Raw genomic sequence first — 18264 nt, forward strand, 5'->3', positions numbered from 1 at the left:
TTTCTTGTGCAGCAGAGCAATTCGACGGCGGATGAAATCTGCCGCGATCATCTCCAGGGTGAGTCCGGACTCGGTAAGACGACTGATCCTAATGGTGGCAATGGAGAATTTCTTGTCAGTGGGGTCGAGGTCGCTCCAATCTGCGCCACGGGGTAGCACCTCCCGACGAATCCTCCGGCAGAACCCTGGCGGGTTCTCCTCTGTGATCTAGCACCACCGGGCCCGCCATTCTTCCCACCTCTCCTTCGTGGCGCCCACTGGGTACGCTCCCTTCTCCTGGGCCCTCGGGATCCAGGTGATAGTTCCAGAAAGGGTGCCCCCAGGCTGGACGCGGGGGGAGAAATAGTGGCGGAAAAGCGCTGTGCTGGGCACCACTCTGGCAAAACCCTCACAGAGGTGGGAAAAGCACGCCAAATACGCCACCGCATTCGGCGTGAGATCCAGCAGGTTGAAGCCGAAAGTGCGCATGATGTTGTTGAAGAAATCAGAAAAAGAGGGCAGAGCCCGCAGTAGAAAAAGTCGGCGAAGAATGGGTACCATTCCGGGCCGCCCAAGTCGCAGTCCTTGGGGAGGGCATGTGTGGCCGGATGTGCCGACGTCGCCCCCCCCCACACACACACAGGGGCTTGAAAAGGTCCCTGAGCTCGAGGGCATCGACCGACGACAGGATGAAGTAGGCGGACTGCGCCCGCTGCACCACCGCCTCGCTCTCCGGCAGCTCCTTCCCCTTCGTCTCTTTGGTTGCGCCCTTACCTTTGCTAGATTTGGACGCCATAGTGGCTGGAGATGGAGCAGGGGGCTGAGGACAGTGGGGGGACCGGCAGCGGCGAGCGGCGGCTTGAGGAAGAAGAAGGCGAGGACGGTGATGCCGAGATTGGGGGGAGCAGAGGGTAAAATGAGCCGCGTGCCCGCGGTTATTCCTTTTTATGGGGAAGACGCGGGCCGCCTCTTTGCCATTAATTTCGATGTGACGCATGCCTGCAGCAACCACTCTGCGCATGCCCCCCACGTCAGCACGACCCCCACATCACGCATTCAACGCGGGTCATGGGGAAGCGCATCGGGTGGAAAGTTACTGCGGTGACAACCGCCTCGCCTGCCCGAGCACTATTTTTGGGCCTAGCCCAACAACCACACCGCGTTTATGTGTGGCCTAGGCCCGGGGGCTCCTATCGGTGTACTAAAATAGGGGTTCTATTTTGTACCCCTTACTAAGTGCACGGGCAGTCGGAGCCGCGTGGCCACAACCACACTAAGCAGGGCAAGGGAGAGGGCCGGAGCCACAGAAACAATCAGTGCAGCGCCAAGATCAGAAGACCAAGAGGACAAGGTGATTCTCCCCGGCAAGAGTCTTGCCGGGGCAGGATCCACGGCCCCGACAAAAGTCTTGCCGGGGCAACTTGCCCAGCCCTACGCCAGTAGGACGCGCTACCCTTGAGCCCAAGTTTCCCAACCTCATTGGGACTAGGGCTCAGGAGGCACTCCTGTGGTGGCATGTAGATCTTTGTGAAGACAAGAGGCGTTCTAAGACAGAGGAGGAACAGAAGGCACTGAAACCACGGCAAGATCCTCGCCAAGGAAGCTCACAAGACCTCCGGCAACATCCTTGCCGGAGACGACTACGACGCCGCGGCAAGACCCTTGCCGGGGCCTCGGCAAGGCCCTTGCCATGACATCTACACCAGGCCTGCGCCAGCCACGGTCCTGCCCCCGTTCCCTATGCAGCTACCAGCCCACCATCTGGGCAGGCACCTACGTGGCAACAAGGGACTTACGGACCAATTCAGCACATGCCTACATGGTGGCATGCAAATCTTCATGAAGGGCCCGCCACACCGCCAGCTCAGCTGCCTGCCAGCCCCCGTGGCGCCACCTCAGCTGCCTGCTAGTCTACATGGCGCCGCACGCCTCGCTGGCTTGGGCGCGTGTCGAAGCAGGGAAGAGCGATGGCGGACAAGATGTGGGTTCACATTTAATGCACCTTGTCCCATACGGCTATCGATAGACTTAAACACAGTACCCCGATGCCACCTCCTGGTACCACAGTGGCGATCCCCTTACTTATAAAAGGAGGCCCAAGGCGTGCAGGAGAAGGATTCGAATCTTTGGATAAGTTACGCCCATTGTAGCTAGCTCCAGTACAAGAACACTCTACAGAGATCTTAGGCAGGAGTAGGGTATTACGCAAGCCGCGGCCCGAACCTAGGTAAATCCCCTGTGTCCACTGAATTGGCCTCCCAATCCTGATCTCCTCTCGACCCCGCGCCCCGCAACCGCAGTAGGGATCTCATTTTGATCTCATAGGTGTCGTTTCCACCAACATATGTCGTATGTGTGCGGATCCAGGCCAGAAAACAAGCACAAGGGATAATGTCAAAAATATTGCACTAATCATGTCCATGGTCATACGAAGAATCAAGGACATGTGTGGCCAAGATATTTCAGTAAGGTATCCTAACAAAATAAATCATGACCATTAAAGGGTGAGACTGACAGCACAAGTATGATGATTTTGCGCGACCATCAGGGTCTGGATACCCAAGTCAGTTGAAAGCTATAATTCCATATGGATCCACAAAGGCATACTCTCAGAGGCATACCCTATTTACAAGGATTTTCATATCCTGCTGACCCGCTTGGCATAGTTAGTGTGGAATATCCAAGTCTGTTCTGTCAGATCCAAAATTCCTTTGCAACCTCAGCGGCAGTGTTAAAGCATATCCCAGCCTATTACCACAGATGGGTATATCGATAACATGAGAAAAAAAATCAAAAGCCGAACAATCAGCTCAGACCCGGTATATTCACCGACGGATCAAGTATACAGTCAGTCTATCAGGAAAAGCATTTGTCTGTAAGCCCCCTGTCGGACCAATCTCAAGGTGTAAATACTTGAGGTATGACACAACTATAACTCCATACACCGTTATATTGCTCACGACAGAAGTCAGTTAAACCTCTGGTATATGCCACATGTTTGAGCCAAAGGAATAAATCAAAATAAATCAATACCACCTATGCGCAATCAGATCCCGCCAGAAGATGGCCATGATTAATTCTCAACATTTATTGAAACCAGAAGGCCTGCATTTATTTGAAGCAACCCCATGACAGAAGTAAAAAGGTTTTCATGACCAAAAGAAGATTTATGCTCAGATCCATTGGATATCACCACAGGTATGGAGAATCAGAGTTAGTAACAAAGAATTGGTATATGAGCAAAGACCTGTCAGAATTTAGGGAAAAGTGAAGCAAATCACCCCAGAGCAAGGTAAGTTGATCATCTGAAATTCTTGGGGAACAATAAATAAAGCAAAAAGGATACCCGAGTTGGAAATGGTGTCCTCAAGTCATACTTGTTCGCTGAGCAACTAAATCTCGAGGACGATATTTCATTAAGGGGGTAAGAGTTGTAACAGCCTAGATTTTGGCCCTTTTCTTTTTCTTTTGATTTGTCTGGTTTTTGCTCTGTTTTTCTTTTTGGAGTGGTTCTGTGGCCTTGCCACCTGGGAAATCATCCTAATTCCCCCTCCCAAGTGGCTCATCATTCTCAAAACCTTGCCAAGATCATGTCACTTCACTCCTTGACCAAACCCTAAAATTCTTTTCTAGGGAAATTTCATTTTTCATTAAAGGAATAACCCTATCTGCCCTAGGTTGTGAAGCAACCTATATTTCTGTCCTTCAAAAAATTCCCAAATAATTCTCATAAATCCTTTGGGTCATATATAGCTCAAATATGCCCAAACATTTCCTTGGCCAGTTCAAAAATAAGTCCCCAATAATTATTCTTCATTTCTGTCCAGTGTGGTTTTCTGTGAAGGAAGTGCCACCTATCGTTTCTTGATTTCTCCCAAACTCCTTGGGCATGCTTATATGTCCAAATAATTGCCTCATGCACAAGTTCAAATATATTTGCCTAGCCAATCTTCCTCAGCAATTTTTTAAAGTTTCTGTCAAATAGAAGCCATTGTGAAGGAAATACTAGCTAGGAATATCCAAATGAGTTGTACTTTTGCACACTCCTTAATGTGCTCATACTAACCCCCTCTACCCATTTCAGTCCTATCCAATCATCTATGTGAGCACAGGAGCAAATCTTTAGTTCTGGCAATATTTTCAGGTTGTGAAGCAAGTGTATTTTATATTGCTTCAAATATCCTGATAAATTACCAGATCATTTTTATACCCATAAAACATATCTCCACCCAATTTGGCATCATTTCAATGAGCCATTTGATCACCAAAATTATTCCAAGTTTCTGGACAGAAATGATGTTTGTGAAGTAAGTACCATTTTGGCTTGTCCATTTGGTATGAGCTTTTTACAGAATCTTTGTATGTCCATATCATGAGGATTTGCCAAGTTGCATCCCATTCCATAACTCCAAGTGAGTGCATTATCCAAATCTTGATTCTGGACCAATTTTGGGGTTACACAGCAACTATATTAGTTTGTGCTCCATTATGCTCCAAAACCTCCAGGACCATAGTCCTTCCGTAGTTAATCATCCCAGATAACACCATTTGATCCAATCAATTTCCTGTTGATCAGCAATGCTCTGCCAAGATTGATGCAGTAAATTTAGAGCTTAGTTACCATTTAACCATAGCACCCCAGATCCATCCATGGCCTCATCAATGCTTTATCTTGGAAGGACTATCAGCTAGACAATGTTTTGGGTGTTGTAGAGCTTTGAATACCCATGTTCACGTGGTGACTACGACAATGGCATGCCTGTGCACGTGCTCTGTGCGCAGTGGCCATGTCCTGGGCGCCGTTTCTGCTTTGTCCGCTCCCCACTCATCATCTTCGCGCGCGTGAGCATGTCCAGTGACTGCATCTCATCGTCGCCGTTCCCCTAGACCCCTCTCCCCCTCCGTCTGCTACCTCACCGATGCAAACCGCCGCGTGCCCATGGACGTACAGTGGAAATTTGGCTCTGCTCGTCGCCGTCTTCTTCCTCCCTGCGCTCCCTTGGCCTCCTCTTCCCCATGAGACTCCCCCTGTGCATCCTCCGTCGCCTATCCCCGAGCTCATGCACGCACACATGAGTCCGCGGCGCCGGACACGCGTCTGCGTCGGTGCCAGCTCGAAACTCCTCCCCTCTGCTTATTTAAGGCCTCCCCTGAGCCCTCCGAGCTCACAAACTCTTCTTCTCCTTCCCAGAGCCCCGCACAGCCTCTTCTTTGAGCTCCAGAAGCTCTCCTCGCCGCAAACCATCACCACGGCCACCGCTTCGGCTCGCCTAAATTGGTGCTGCCCCAAGCTCTTGTCTCCCCTCTTCTACCTCTAGTAGACCACCCCCACCACCCCGGAGCCATCCTAGCCCTCCCCCTCCTCCTCTGGTGGTCCATGGCCACGAGCCCTCCGGTGCCTGGCGCCTCCATCCGCCACGGCTGGTGCTCCGCTCAGCCAAGCCATCCCCCGCACCTACATAGTGTCTGGACGAGATCGCCTCGCTCCCTTGAGCACGCGGGTGGTCCCGGCTCTGCATTTGGTGGCCTACGGCGCCGGCAACCGTCGTCGAAGCTTGCACTGTCCTCTGCTCCGTGGGCGGGCGAGCGGTTGAAGATGACGATCGCGCCCGAGGACCCCACCTGCCTGCGGGCCCCGCCCATTAGTCGCTGAGGTGTTGACTCGAACTCACCGATGTGGATAAGTGGCAGACCCCGCCTGTAAGTCTCACACGTTGACCCGAGCTGCTGAGGTGGATAAGTGAAAGCGTATTCCTCGGAGTATGTTTTCCTCCATCGGAAGTGCATTTCATTTCTTCTTTAGCCATGAATATGTTTTCAGTTTAGTGAAAGCGTATTTCTCTAACTACGCTTTCTGTTTTTCTGTCCAGGCCCAGATTGTGAAGTTTTTCTTTACAAAGAGGCCCCTGGCAGAAAAACATCTATATCTTTTCAACCATAGCTCCAAATCAGGTGATTCCAAAGCCCACTTCTTTGTTCCGTCGAGCCCTTTCTGTTGGTCACTCTTTCACCATGTTTTGTCATTCTAAAAATGACCATTTTTGCCCTGCCCTTATTGAGCCCCCTCCAAAAGAGAAAGATTTCTGGCGATTCTTTCTGCGAGTTTCTCGCACTTTCTCCCGGTGATTTCTTCCACCCCAGGCAAGCCACACCCTCCATTTGCTTCACTGTAATGCAGTGACATGATTTAATCTATTTGAACTTGTTTAAAATATTGCTTTAGCTACATGACTTTGTGCATGGCCTTTTCTCGGAGTATTATTCTGATCTTGCTGTTGCCATGCTATTGTTTGGATTACTAGGAGTTATGGTTGTAGTTGATGAGTATCATGTTGCCATTGGAGTATTAGTGGTTGATATTATGATTATTTTCATGATGATGTCTGCTATTATAATTTGGAGTATTACTTTGGATGGCATGCTGCCTTTGGATTATTAGTGGTTAGTATGACTATTTTCATGATGCTAGTTGATGTTCTGTTACTGTTGCTTGGAGTATTAATTTCGGAGATGATGTTTACGTGTGGATCTTAGCTGGATAGCTTTGTTCTTGTTATTGGAGTAGTAGGATTATTGTTTTCGGATTCATCATGATAGAAATTTTATGCTACCCTCAGAGTATTTTAATATGATAATGGTATGCTTTAGATTATTTGTTGGATATTGCTATGACTTTGATTATAGTTTGATACTTGATATCGGAGTATCAGTGATCACAGTTATATTTTTGGGGATAAATTCCATCATTAAGTTGGTCAGGTGCCACTGAACCGGGCTTTTCCAGTGCAACCACATTTGCGTTTTACGGGAAGGCCCTAATGCGATGCTATTGTCGTGCCTCTCACCGGTGCCTCCAAGAGGGAAGGTTATGGGCGTCCGGTACCCTGGCCCGGTAAGCAGACATAACCTTGTGTGCCCGTAGTTGGTATTGAGATCTCTTGTCCCCGTTTGGGACCATTTTGTTTTGCCACGGCGGTGGACGTTGGTGTCTTTGGTAGACAAGGGGCCACCCATGGCTTATCCCAGTGGAGAGTGAGTCGGAGTGGCCCGGAGAGTGTCATGGCAGTAGATCGGTTTTGTTGGAACGCTGTTGGTCCACCCGAATGGGAGTGCGAGGCCATGGGTTCTGTGGTGTGGGTAAAGTGCGCTACCTCTGCAGAGTGTGTGTGTGTTTAATCTATCGATAGTCGCGTCCTCAGTCATGGGCATAAGTTCGTACTAGGTCACACCGTTCGATCAACACTCACATGACAGAATGACTTATAGGTGATGTATATGTTAATATTGTGAGCTGTAACAGTTTGGCAGGATGATGATGATGATGTTGGGATGATCTTGAGAAGGATCATTCAGTTTGTGATGTGGTCACGAGGTGATCATGTGGATGTTCCGTTTGTGATCTGTGAATGATCACCATTCAGTTACGAGGTAACCCGTTGAACCCGGTGTGCTTCCATTTGTGATCTGTGAGTGATCACCGTTTTGTTTTGGTCACGAGGTGATCGAGATGGTATATTGCTTGGCTGGTTAGCCAAGTGTGAGATGGTTCATGTGGTACTTGAGATCTGAGATGATGGCTTATCAGTATTCTAGTAGTTCATATCATGATTATTAGAGCCTTCATCATGGTAGCTGTTAATTTAATTAACCTACTTAATGCTATGTTGTTGTCTTGCCTTGATGTTTTTGGTTGTTGTGAGCTTGCAAGTACATTCAATGTACTGACCTGGCGTGTCATGCCAGATTGCAGGTGGTGTCGTGATTGCTTGATTGCTTGTCATGGTTTCTGTTCGTGCGAGCTAGATCGTGTCCCAGCCAGAGTCCCTACGGAGTGGAGTTCACTACCTTCGTCGTTGTTCTGCTGCTAGAAGATTTCCGATGCTACGAGTTGTTCCGCTGCTAGCATAGAGCAAGTGTAGTATCACAGGCATAGTGTCGCCATGCTGATGTGCTCCTTTGTAATATCAGACCCTTGTATTATTATTCTTGTAATAAGAGTTGATTTCTTCTATGTCAAGGAGTGTCGTATTCCAGAGACTTCTCCTCGATCTCTGGGCTGGAATATAGGGCGTTCCGATTTCTCTCAGCCGGGGTGCCACAGGTGGTGGTAATGAAGTAGAAGGTTTCTTGTCCTCGGGTTTCCACGACAGGGGCTCACCATCATAAGAGGAGGAGTGAGTCTCTCGGATCCTGCAACTGGCAGGCAAACTCATACCTTTAAACCTTGCCTCATATTCAAAGACTTGACTTTGAAGGTCGTGGATCTGGCTATGGAGGAAGTTGTTTTGCTCGTTGAGGGAGAAGATGATGTCCTGCTCAATAGCTTCAAGCCTGGCCTCCACGGATCCGGTCCCCTTGGGTCCTTGCACATCACGGATGTGCAGCACCCCATCGCGCATTTGGATAGCTTGAGGGTGCTGCATCACCTCTCGCAGATATGGGTTGATGACATTGTCAAAGAACTTGTCCTTGGAGGAGCTTCAAGCGGCCATGGTGGATTGGATCTGACAAAAAACAACAAGAAAAGAAAACAGGAGATTTCTCCACGATACGGAGGTTAACAGGTTCGGGAGGTATATATAGATTTTTTTTATCTTGGGGAACAAGCAGAACGAAAGAAAAACAGAGTCCGGAAAGTGCCCGAGGTGGGCACAGCCCACCTGGGCGCGCCAGGCATGCCTGGCGCGCCCTGGTGTATCGTGCCCACCATGGTCACTTTCCTGGAAGTTTCTTATTTTCCAAATTTTCTAAATATTCCCAAACTGACAAAAAATATTTTTGTGGATTTTTTGGAGTCCGTTTACTTACCGTATCATGTACCTCCCTTTTTCATGATTCTGGAGGATCCCAGAAGGTTTCCTTTATGTATTCTTCCGGTGTCAAAGTTTGGATGCATCGCTTTCAACATTAATGGGCGTACCTGAGATATAGTGTTATATTCGTTGCCCATTGACAACCTTCGGGTTAGTCCCTTCGGCATTATTTATTTTGATAGCTCCTGATCGATAGACCTCCTCGATGACATAAGGTCCTTCCCATTTGGAGAGGAGTTTTCCTGCAAAGAATCTGAAATGAGAGTTGTATAAAACAACATATTCTCCGACTTTGAACTCGCACTTTTGGATTCTTTTGTCATGCCATCTTTTAACTTTTTCTTTTGCATTTTCGTAAGCCTGGGTTCTCCATTCATCTAATGAGCTAATATCAAATAACCTCTTTTCCCCAACAAGTTTGAAATCATAATTGAGTTCTTTTATTGCCCAAAATGCTTTGTGTTATAATTCAAGAGGCAAATGACAAGCTTTTCCATAAACCATTTTATATGGAGACATACCCATAGGATTTTTATATGTTGTTCTATAAGCCCAAAGTGCATCATCTAATTTCTTAGACCAATTCTTCCGGGACCTATTGACAGTCTTCTGTAAGATTAGTTTTATTTCTCTATTGCTAAGTTCAACTTGACCACTAGACTGGGGATGATAAGGTGATGCAATTCTATGGTTAACATCATACTTAGCAAGCATTTTACGGAAAGCACCATGAATAAAGTGTGAACCACCACCAGTCATTAAATATCTAGGGACTCCAAACCTTGGGAAAATACCTGCCTTAAGCATTTTAATAGAGGGGTTGTGATCAGCACTACTGGTTAGAATAGCTTCTACCCACTTAGTAACATAATCAACAACAACCAAAATATGTGTATACCCATTAGAGGAAGCAAAAGGTCCCATGAAATCAAATCCCCAAACATCAAATGGTTCAACAGCAAGTGAATAATTCATAGGCATTTCTTGACGCTTACCGATATTACCTATTCTTTGGCACTCATCACAAGATGAGACAAACTTATGGGCGTCTCTAAAGAGAATATGCCAATAAAAACCAAATTGCAATACCTTATGAGCGGTTCTGTCTCCCGCGTGATGTCCTCCATAAGCTTCAGAGTGACATTTCCGTAGGATTTGTTTGGAATTGTTCCTGTTCATGCTCAGGTACACAATGTCTAATAATACCATTTACTCCTTTGTAAAGATGTGGGTCATCCCAAAATAATGTCTTAAATCATAGAAGAATTTTTTCTTTTGTTGGTATGTGAAGCTAGGTGGTATGTATTTAGCAACAATATAATTAGCATAGTCATCATACCAAGTGTACTATGAGAAACATTTATTGCAGCTAGTTGTTCATCAGGGAAGCTACCATTAATAGGTTATGGGTCATCAAGAATATTTTCAAGCCTAGACAAGTTATTAGCTACGGGGTTCTCTGCTCCTTTCCTATCAGTGATATGCAAATCAAATTCTTGTAGCAGAAGAACTCACCTAACGAGTCTAGGTTTAGCATCTTTATTTTCCATAAGATATTTTATAGCAGCATGATCGGTGTGAATAATTACTTTAGAATCAACAATGTAAGATCTAAATTTATCACAAGCAAACACAACTACTAAGAATTCTTTTTCAGTAGTAGCATAGTTTGGTTGAGGACTGTCTAGAGTTTTACTAGCATAATGGATAACATTCAGTTCTTTATCAACTCTTTGTCCTAGAACAGCATGTAGCGACCCGACCTTAGACGGTCAAGCCTCTGTGTATCTGTGTCATCCCTGGATCAGTATGTCGGCACACACAGTACATCAATGTATATATAGAAGTGCAATCACATGTATAAATAATGTAAAACTGATATATACCTCATAAGTCTCAGCGGAAACTGTAAATCGGGCGTGGAGTCCCATCAACGCCAACGGCAGGTTGAGTGTAGACCGTAACCCTGTATCGTAACTCTTACTCATCGAATAAATATCTGCAACATGATACGTTGCACCCGTGTAGGTCAGTACATTGAATGTACCGGCAAGATCACAATATGAGAAAACAGATGATAAAACTATACTATATGCAATATAGCTTTGTGGCTCTGTGTTTGAGTTTTGTTTTACATAAAAGCTGGGTTTTTTTGCCTACATCAAAGGATATAACCGGAGTCTGTACTATGGAGTTTCCTATCATGACATGGTTCCGCCAACCGATGTCTCATAGCCCAAATCATCATAAGTTGCCCACAATTAAGTTATCAGTCCGGTGTTGAGAGTTCCGAGATAGATCCAAGTCCAGAGGCTCAAATTATCCGTAACCGGGGACACGGCTAATTGATTAGGTTTTAAACCCTCTGTAGAGGTTTGTACACTTTACCCGCAAGATTCGATCCCTCTATTTACGTTCTCGATCTTCATGATGTTTGAGAACAAGACGACCGAAACATGGTCTTTCGAAGAGTTCCCCTGTCCACTGTCCGGTGCTCATCCAATCCTACCGTAGTTCTACATCTGCTAGCACTGTCCTAGCCAGAGTCATAGCTAAGGTCAACCAAGCCAGAGCCCATAATGACTTGCGGTTGCACAGGTAAGCTTCCGGGAATGAAGTATTCTTTCATCTCTTTGAGTCTGGGTGAAGCTTTCCGCAAGATGTCATGGTGCTTCTCCATGCATCCCGGCCATCCACTAGTTGCTCCAGGGTGCCTGTCAACCGTCCTTCACCCAGTAGTGTGTATTGAATTCTTGTCTCGAGTCTTAAAGTCTTGAGGCCTTGAAGATGCAGTCCTTGCAGATGCCATCAGGAAGTTGTCGTCCTTGACGTAGAGTCCTCCTTCTTCACACCACTCTCGTGCACTCATACCAAACCCCGTCTACTATAGCGTAGCATTAAAACTATATAACGTCCCGGGCTTGGTAACAGGGAGATGGGTTCCTACCTTATGCATTCTACTCAACTACAAGATTCAATAACACTATTGGGGGATTGTTTAAAGGGTGCTACTACATGCAAATAAAACATATGTATGAAAAACATGGTCAAAGTGAACTTGCCTGGTATTACTTGACGAAGATAAAATGCTCTCAGAATAATGACTTGATAGAACTATTCGTCACTCCGTTGAAAATCTATATAACCAAACATTGCAATTCGCATAAGCAATAATCCTAGCAAACATTACTAGCAATCAAAATAACAATCAAAAAGCAATAAATAAAAAAATAATGAAGTCAAAGAAAACCAAATAGAAATCCAAAGAAAAAAATTCAAGAAAAAGGAAACTATGAGTTTTTACTACAACCAACCCAAAGGTAGTTTTTGATCTAACTAGACTAAACATCAAATATTTTTTTTAAACAAATAAGTTAACATAAAATAAATAATGTTTTATTAAAATAGCAGAAAGTATTTTACATAAACTTTTCATAGCAAAAAGAAACAAATGAAATGCTTTAATAAAACTCCTAACTATGACCTATACAAGTTTTCATAAAAAAACAAAAGAAAAAATAAATTTTTACAATAAGAATAAAATTTTCTACAGTTAAATAGCAGAAGCAAAACTAAATTTGTCAAAAGTGACAAAAAAATAATTTAAAAACAATTAAAACTATAAAGAAAGGCTAAAACAAAACTAGAACTAAAACAGTACTATTTTGCCTAAAACCCTAATTTAAAATAAACTAAAAATAAATCACTATGTGCTACTGGATAGACAAAACGATAATAAAACCGTATCAGAAAGGACCAATCAAAAATACTTTGTAAAACTCAAAATATGACCAAATTAGTGATTTGAACAAATTTTATCAAATTAAAATTTAAACTACTCAAATTTGAAAACTAAGTACACAAACATAAACTTTAACAAATTTGTGACATAATGCAAAAAGAATCACTCAATTTGGATCTAAAACATAAAAGATATTGGGTATCTAAGATTGAAGCTTTTCTATTTTTCATAGAAACGAAAAAAACCAGAACGGGCAAGTCTACTGGGCTGGCGGCTGAGCGATCTGTAACTAAAGGGCGCTCGGCCGAAACTTAACAGAAACATGCATGCGTGCACAGAAAAGAAAAACCGGCTAAACCGGCCTAATTTAAACCGAACTGACCGTAAACTAAAACCGATCTAAACAAAAAGCAATCTAAAAAAACCAAAACGCTTTGATGGATCTACAGATATAGAAAAAAAAAAGGGAGGCCAAGGGAGTTGAACATAGAAGAGTAGGCCTAGGGAGGGAAGTGGACTTCGGCGTGGCTGCGGCTCCGGTCGACGGCGGCGTCGACGGTGATGTCCAGCGGATGGGAAACTCCGAGGAGGTCCAATTTTTGTTGAAGGTGGAGGTTGGGGATGTCCAGGGCGAGCAGGGCGACTCCAGAAGCTCCTGTGAACCGGGAGCTCCGACGACGGCGGACGAGGTTCCGGTGTTCCCTGGACGACGTGGGTATGTCAAATAGATGCACAATCCCGAGGGGAAGTATAATATGGGAGGAGGGGTCACGGAAAGCTCACCGGCAGTCGGAGTCGAGCGGTGAACTATGCTTGGATGGCCTAGATTGGAACGGCGACAACGTGGGCTATGGCGAGTTTCCGCGAGAGTTTTCGAAGGGGACCGAGAGAGGAGAGTCGTGGCTATTTATAGGACATCTTGCTTGGACGAGGGGGAGACTCAGGATAGGGTTTCCAAAAGGATCGGACGCGGCGGCGGCTTGTACGTGTACGTGTACGTTCTATGTTTCTGTTACATAGGTGGGGAAGATGAAAGAGCGGCCCCATGCACCAGAAAAAAAAATGAGAACGAGACAAAGATGGAACAGGGAACCGTAGTCGGCGCATTCAGCGCCGATTAGGCTAATTGGCGCCTGCATGATTCGTTGGTTGGGCCGTCTTCAGAGCAGGCCCATTGCTGAACCTTTCATGGTACTAAAATGCGCCAAAAATAATAAAAACAAAATTTCGTTCCTGCAGCCTATCGAACTCACGACCTGCACTACCATATCGTCTTCAGCTAACCACTAGGGCGAGTGGTCGCAAGTGACATAACCCAACACCGCTCATACATCACAGATTACGGAAAAACTACGTGAACATGCAGAAAAACATTGCCTATTAAACAAAAGTTCAATGATTTTGAAATAAGTTCATCAATGTAAAAAAAAGTTCACCAAAAACTGAAAAAAGTTCATCAATTATTTTTAAAAGAAATTCACCATTTCTAAAACAGTTCACAAAACTGAAAAGGTTCATCCAATTTTAAAATAAGTTCATCTAATTTGAAAAAAAGTTCATTGAGTCTAAAAAAAGTTCATCAACTTTTAGAAAAAGTTCATGAATTTGAAAAAAAGTTCATGGAATTTTGAAAAAAGTTCATCAAGTTTAGAAAAAGTTAATCAAATTTGAAGAAAGTTCATCAAATTTCAAAAAAGTTCGTCGAATTGGAAAAAGTTCATCAAGTTTGAAACAAATCATCAATTGTTAAAAATAGATCACTAAAAATGGTTCATTGATTTTGAAAACAAAATTTCATGAAATTTGAAAAACAACATCATCGATGTGGAAAGAGTTCATGCATTTAAGAAAATAAAAAAAATGAAAATCGATGAGGGAGAAAATCCAGGAGAAGAAAAAAATAAAAAAATGAAAACGAAAATGGAAAATGGAAAAGGGAAAATGAAGAAAAAGAAGAAGAAAAAAGAAGGAATAAAACAAACCAAGAGGTAAGCTTAGCAGATCATCCTTCTTGGCTTGGTGGTTGCGCGGACGATCCTCTACGAGTGAGGTAGCTTGTTCGATTCGCAGCCAGCGCATTTCTTTTTTTTGCATATGGAACATATACAGTAACGGGCCGGCCCAGCGCGGTGCGCTGCAGGCGCCAGTTAGGAAAATTGCCCTTTAGCCGGCGCCTGCAGCGCCGAATAGGGTCTGCCGATGGAACAAGGGGGTGACAGCGGCTCGTGCATGCTAGCGGCTGGGCCGTGGCCTGGCAGGCCCGGCGGGGTCTGCTTCTTTTTTTCGTTTTTTAAAGCAGCGACGAAAACAAGTAAACTGGAAATAAAATAAAAATAATATATAGGCATATTATATATCATAATTTTAATAAAAATATTCCTACGACATGAACTATTTCTCAGGGACAACTAAAATCTACAAAAAACAAACAAAGCAAACAGTGCTACTGTTGCAATAAAATCCAATAAAAATTATTTTTTAAATACCAAAATGATTTAAAAATTATTTTCTCCTAATTTTCCATTGAAGGGAATCATTTTACCTTTATTTCCATTTATTTATTTTTAGGAGAAAAATAAATTTGATTAAAAGCCAAATAACTCCTAAATGGTTTTGAAACTGAAAATTCAAACCACTTCCAAATCTTTTCTGTTTTTCCTCATTCAAATATATTTCAAATTTGCCCCTGGTTTGGAGCGTCATATTGCTCCTCTCTTTATTTTGAAATGGGTCAGAGGAATTTGAAACTATTCAAATGGGAAGGATTCCAAATGGAATTTCAAAAGTGGTTTAACTCCCCACTCTCTTTCATTTAAACTTTGGAGAAGTCATTTCATCTCCTCTCTTGAAAGTCCCTGAGTGGCATGAAGTTTGCATTACTTTCAGATGAGGTTTCAAATCATTTCAGATGGAAACACTTTTGGGGAAGTCCTTTTATTCCCTCTCATTCAACTTTCAAAAAGTTTCAAATTGCACTCAATTTCAGTCAATCATTCACACAACAATCATATAAACAATCAAAACTATTTATTTAATATAGCATTCCAAAATTTAGAATTTTAGGATGTTACAAACCTACCACACTTAAAATGAATCTCGTCCTCGAGATTCGAAGAGGCTAGCAAGAAAAGGTTAGTGTTTGGGGGTCTTCCAGCAATACCATTGATCGGAGTGGCCTAGTGTGCTACCACACTTAAAAATAGGGTTATGGTTCGCATAGATCTTATGTACTCCATCCTTAGTGTGGACACTATCGGTCTTCTCACATCTTCAGAGTAACTCCTACACTGGGGCTCTTCTAGTAGGGCATAATCTTTTCCTCAAACTCGTGTCCTTTCATCCTGGTGAGGTTCTTACGAGACTCAGTCTTCTTAGCAGACAAGTCTGTCGCCAATACTAAACAACTATCAAGATCTCATGGTGGTCAACCATTACAGGTTTCTCCGGCAGGAAAATGGTTTGGGTTAAGTCTCACCGTATGACCTACGTTTGGCAACGGTTCTCCGTACATGGTTCCATCGTCCTACCATTCTAAGGTTTTGGCTTATCATGTCGACACTCTTCTAAAGTTTTCAAGGCTCTCTGATTTTCTGTCAACATATGATAGTTCATGTTAGAAGTCTCCGGTATGGGGGCCAATCCATCCCGTACTTGAACCATTACTACATACGAAGGCAGTGAATCACGTATTCTAACACTTGGGCATCCTCACAAGCATTGCAGAAATTTTCTTGTCCTCGAACAGGGTTCGGGTAAATTCATTGGTTCTGCAAGCTGAACAAGATATCTATAGTTTCTTCACCACTCCCGGGTTTTTTTGCGTAACCTCCTATGAAACGTCTACTGATGGAGTCATAGCTTCTTCCAAATTTCTTCTTCCAGGGAGTCCTTGATTCCTTATAAATTCCTGGGCATGTGGGTTGTGGGCCTAATTCAACGCTTACACATCTTTAAATCATCCTTTCGAGGATTATTATTCCATATTCCCACATTATACCTCTTTTAAATCCAATAGTACTTCATTCCTTCATACTCTTGAGGTAAACAACATGTCAAAAATACGAACTTATCCTGTCGAAACTCCACTCTATGGAATATCATTACTCCTTCTTGGTCATTTGTTCACACAAAGGAATATCACCATTAAAATTAACATGAACTGGTTCATAAACTTATTCCTTGCATATCAATACTTAATTACATTCCTTAACCATTTTTCGTAACTCCAAATTCCAAAAGGTACTTTATTAAAAATGTTGCCATCCACATGGTTTGGTATGGTCAAGCACTACTTTCATCTTTATTCATTGGTCTTCATTGGAAGCTTCAGTCCCACTGGAATTGTGCGAAGTGTTCCTTGAAATATTCTATCTTCTGTTTCATCGTAGTGGCCTTGAGCTTCATCTCCATCATCTCTGCATGCACTTCTCTTAGGTATTCCTGAGTATAATGGAGTCTTGCTTCAAGTATTTCTCCGATCTGGCGTATGGCTTCCATGACTGTTTCAGGAACAACATCGGAAAGTTGCTTGTGGTACACGTGAGATGAAAAAGTACTGCCCCATCGACTTTGGGCAAACTCCTTTCATACGGTGCAGGTGTACCTCCACATACTAAAGTTCCACTCCATTTTGCATGAAGGGGTAGCCTTTGTATACTGCATCTCCTTCAAGGTGAATATGCTTCATCATGTCCTTCAGGATCTTCGGGTAATCATGATCACTTGCCAGGGTCATGTTTGTTTCCGGGCCCTTGAGGAAAGACTAATAAAGGGTTGTCATCTGCATGTGTAGGATAAGAGGGGTACTCAGAACAAACAATGTATCTCCTTGGGGAAAATTTAATTGTCTCCGAAAAAGTTTGGTGTTCATCTTGTCCATGGGTTCAAGGTTTCGAGGTCTGGTTGAGATAGAAAGAGAAAGCAAATACCCACCCATAATCAACAAACAAATCTTAGCTCAAAAGAAAAAATTACCGTTTGTAATGGGCCATTCTACTATGGTTTCGTTTCCAAGTCTTCATTTCTTCAGGTCTTCAATGCTCGGGAGTTTCCAATTCCTGATGCTTTTCCCATATGAAGGCCTTCTTTTATTCTTCCGTAACTTACACCTCTCAAGGTTGAAATAACTACAAGCCTACGAATATCGTATCTATCCAACCATTCAATAAACACAAAAGATAATAGCAACCAAGCATTCATTTATTCAATCAATTCTAGAGTATCGCCACCCACATAAGTTGGTATGGTCAGATACTTAAATCGAAAAAAGTATTCATCTTTATTTCTCTCATGGTGGGCTACTACTAAGCTAATTTATCGGGAACTTAGTCATTGTCCCCACTGGGCTTCTTCTGTGTGGACTTGATCTCCTCCAATTCTTCTGCTAGATTTTCCCTGTTGACGTGGAGTTTCTTGTGATGACCCTGTATGTCCTGAAGTTGTTCCTTGAGCTTCTGGATCTCAATGTCCTTGGCATGAGACATGGTCCTGCTGCTTTTCAGTTCCTGGCACATTCTCGGGATCTCGAGGTTCTCCTCCTCCAGCTTGTCTACCTTCAGTCTCTAAGTCTCGACCTCTTCTTGTAGTGCTTCATTGTCAAACAGGGCTTCAAGGAGGTCCATCTAAAGATTCTTGACATATTGTTCTACATCCTGATTGTACACTAACAGTGGGGAGAACTTCATCTTTTGCGCTTCCGTCAAGGCAATAGTTGCTCCATCAAACTTCTGC

The sequence above is a fragment of the Triticum dicoccoides genome, chromosome 1B (assembly GCF_002162155.2).
Source record: "Triticum dicoccoides isolate Atlit2015 ecotype Zavitan chromosome 1B, WEW_v2.0, whole genome shotgun sequence".
NCBI lineage: Eukaryota > Viridiplantae > Streptophyta > Magnoliopsida > Poales > Poaceae > Triticum > Triticum dicoccoides.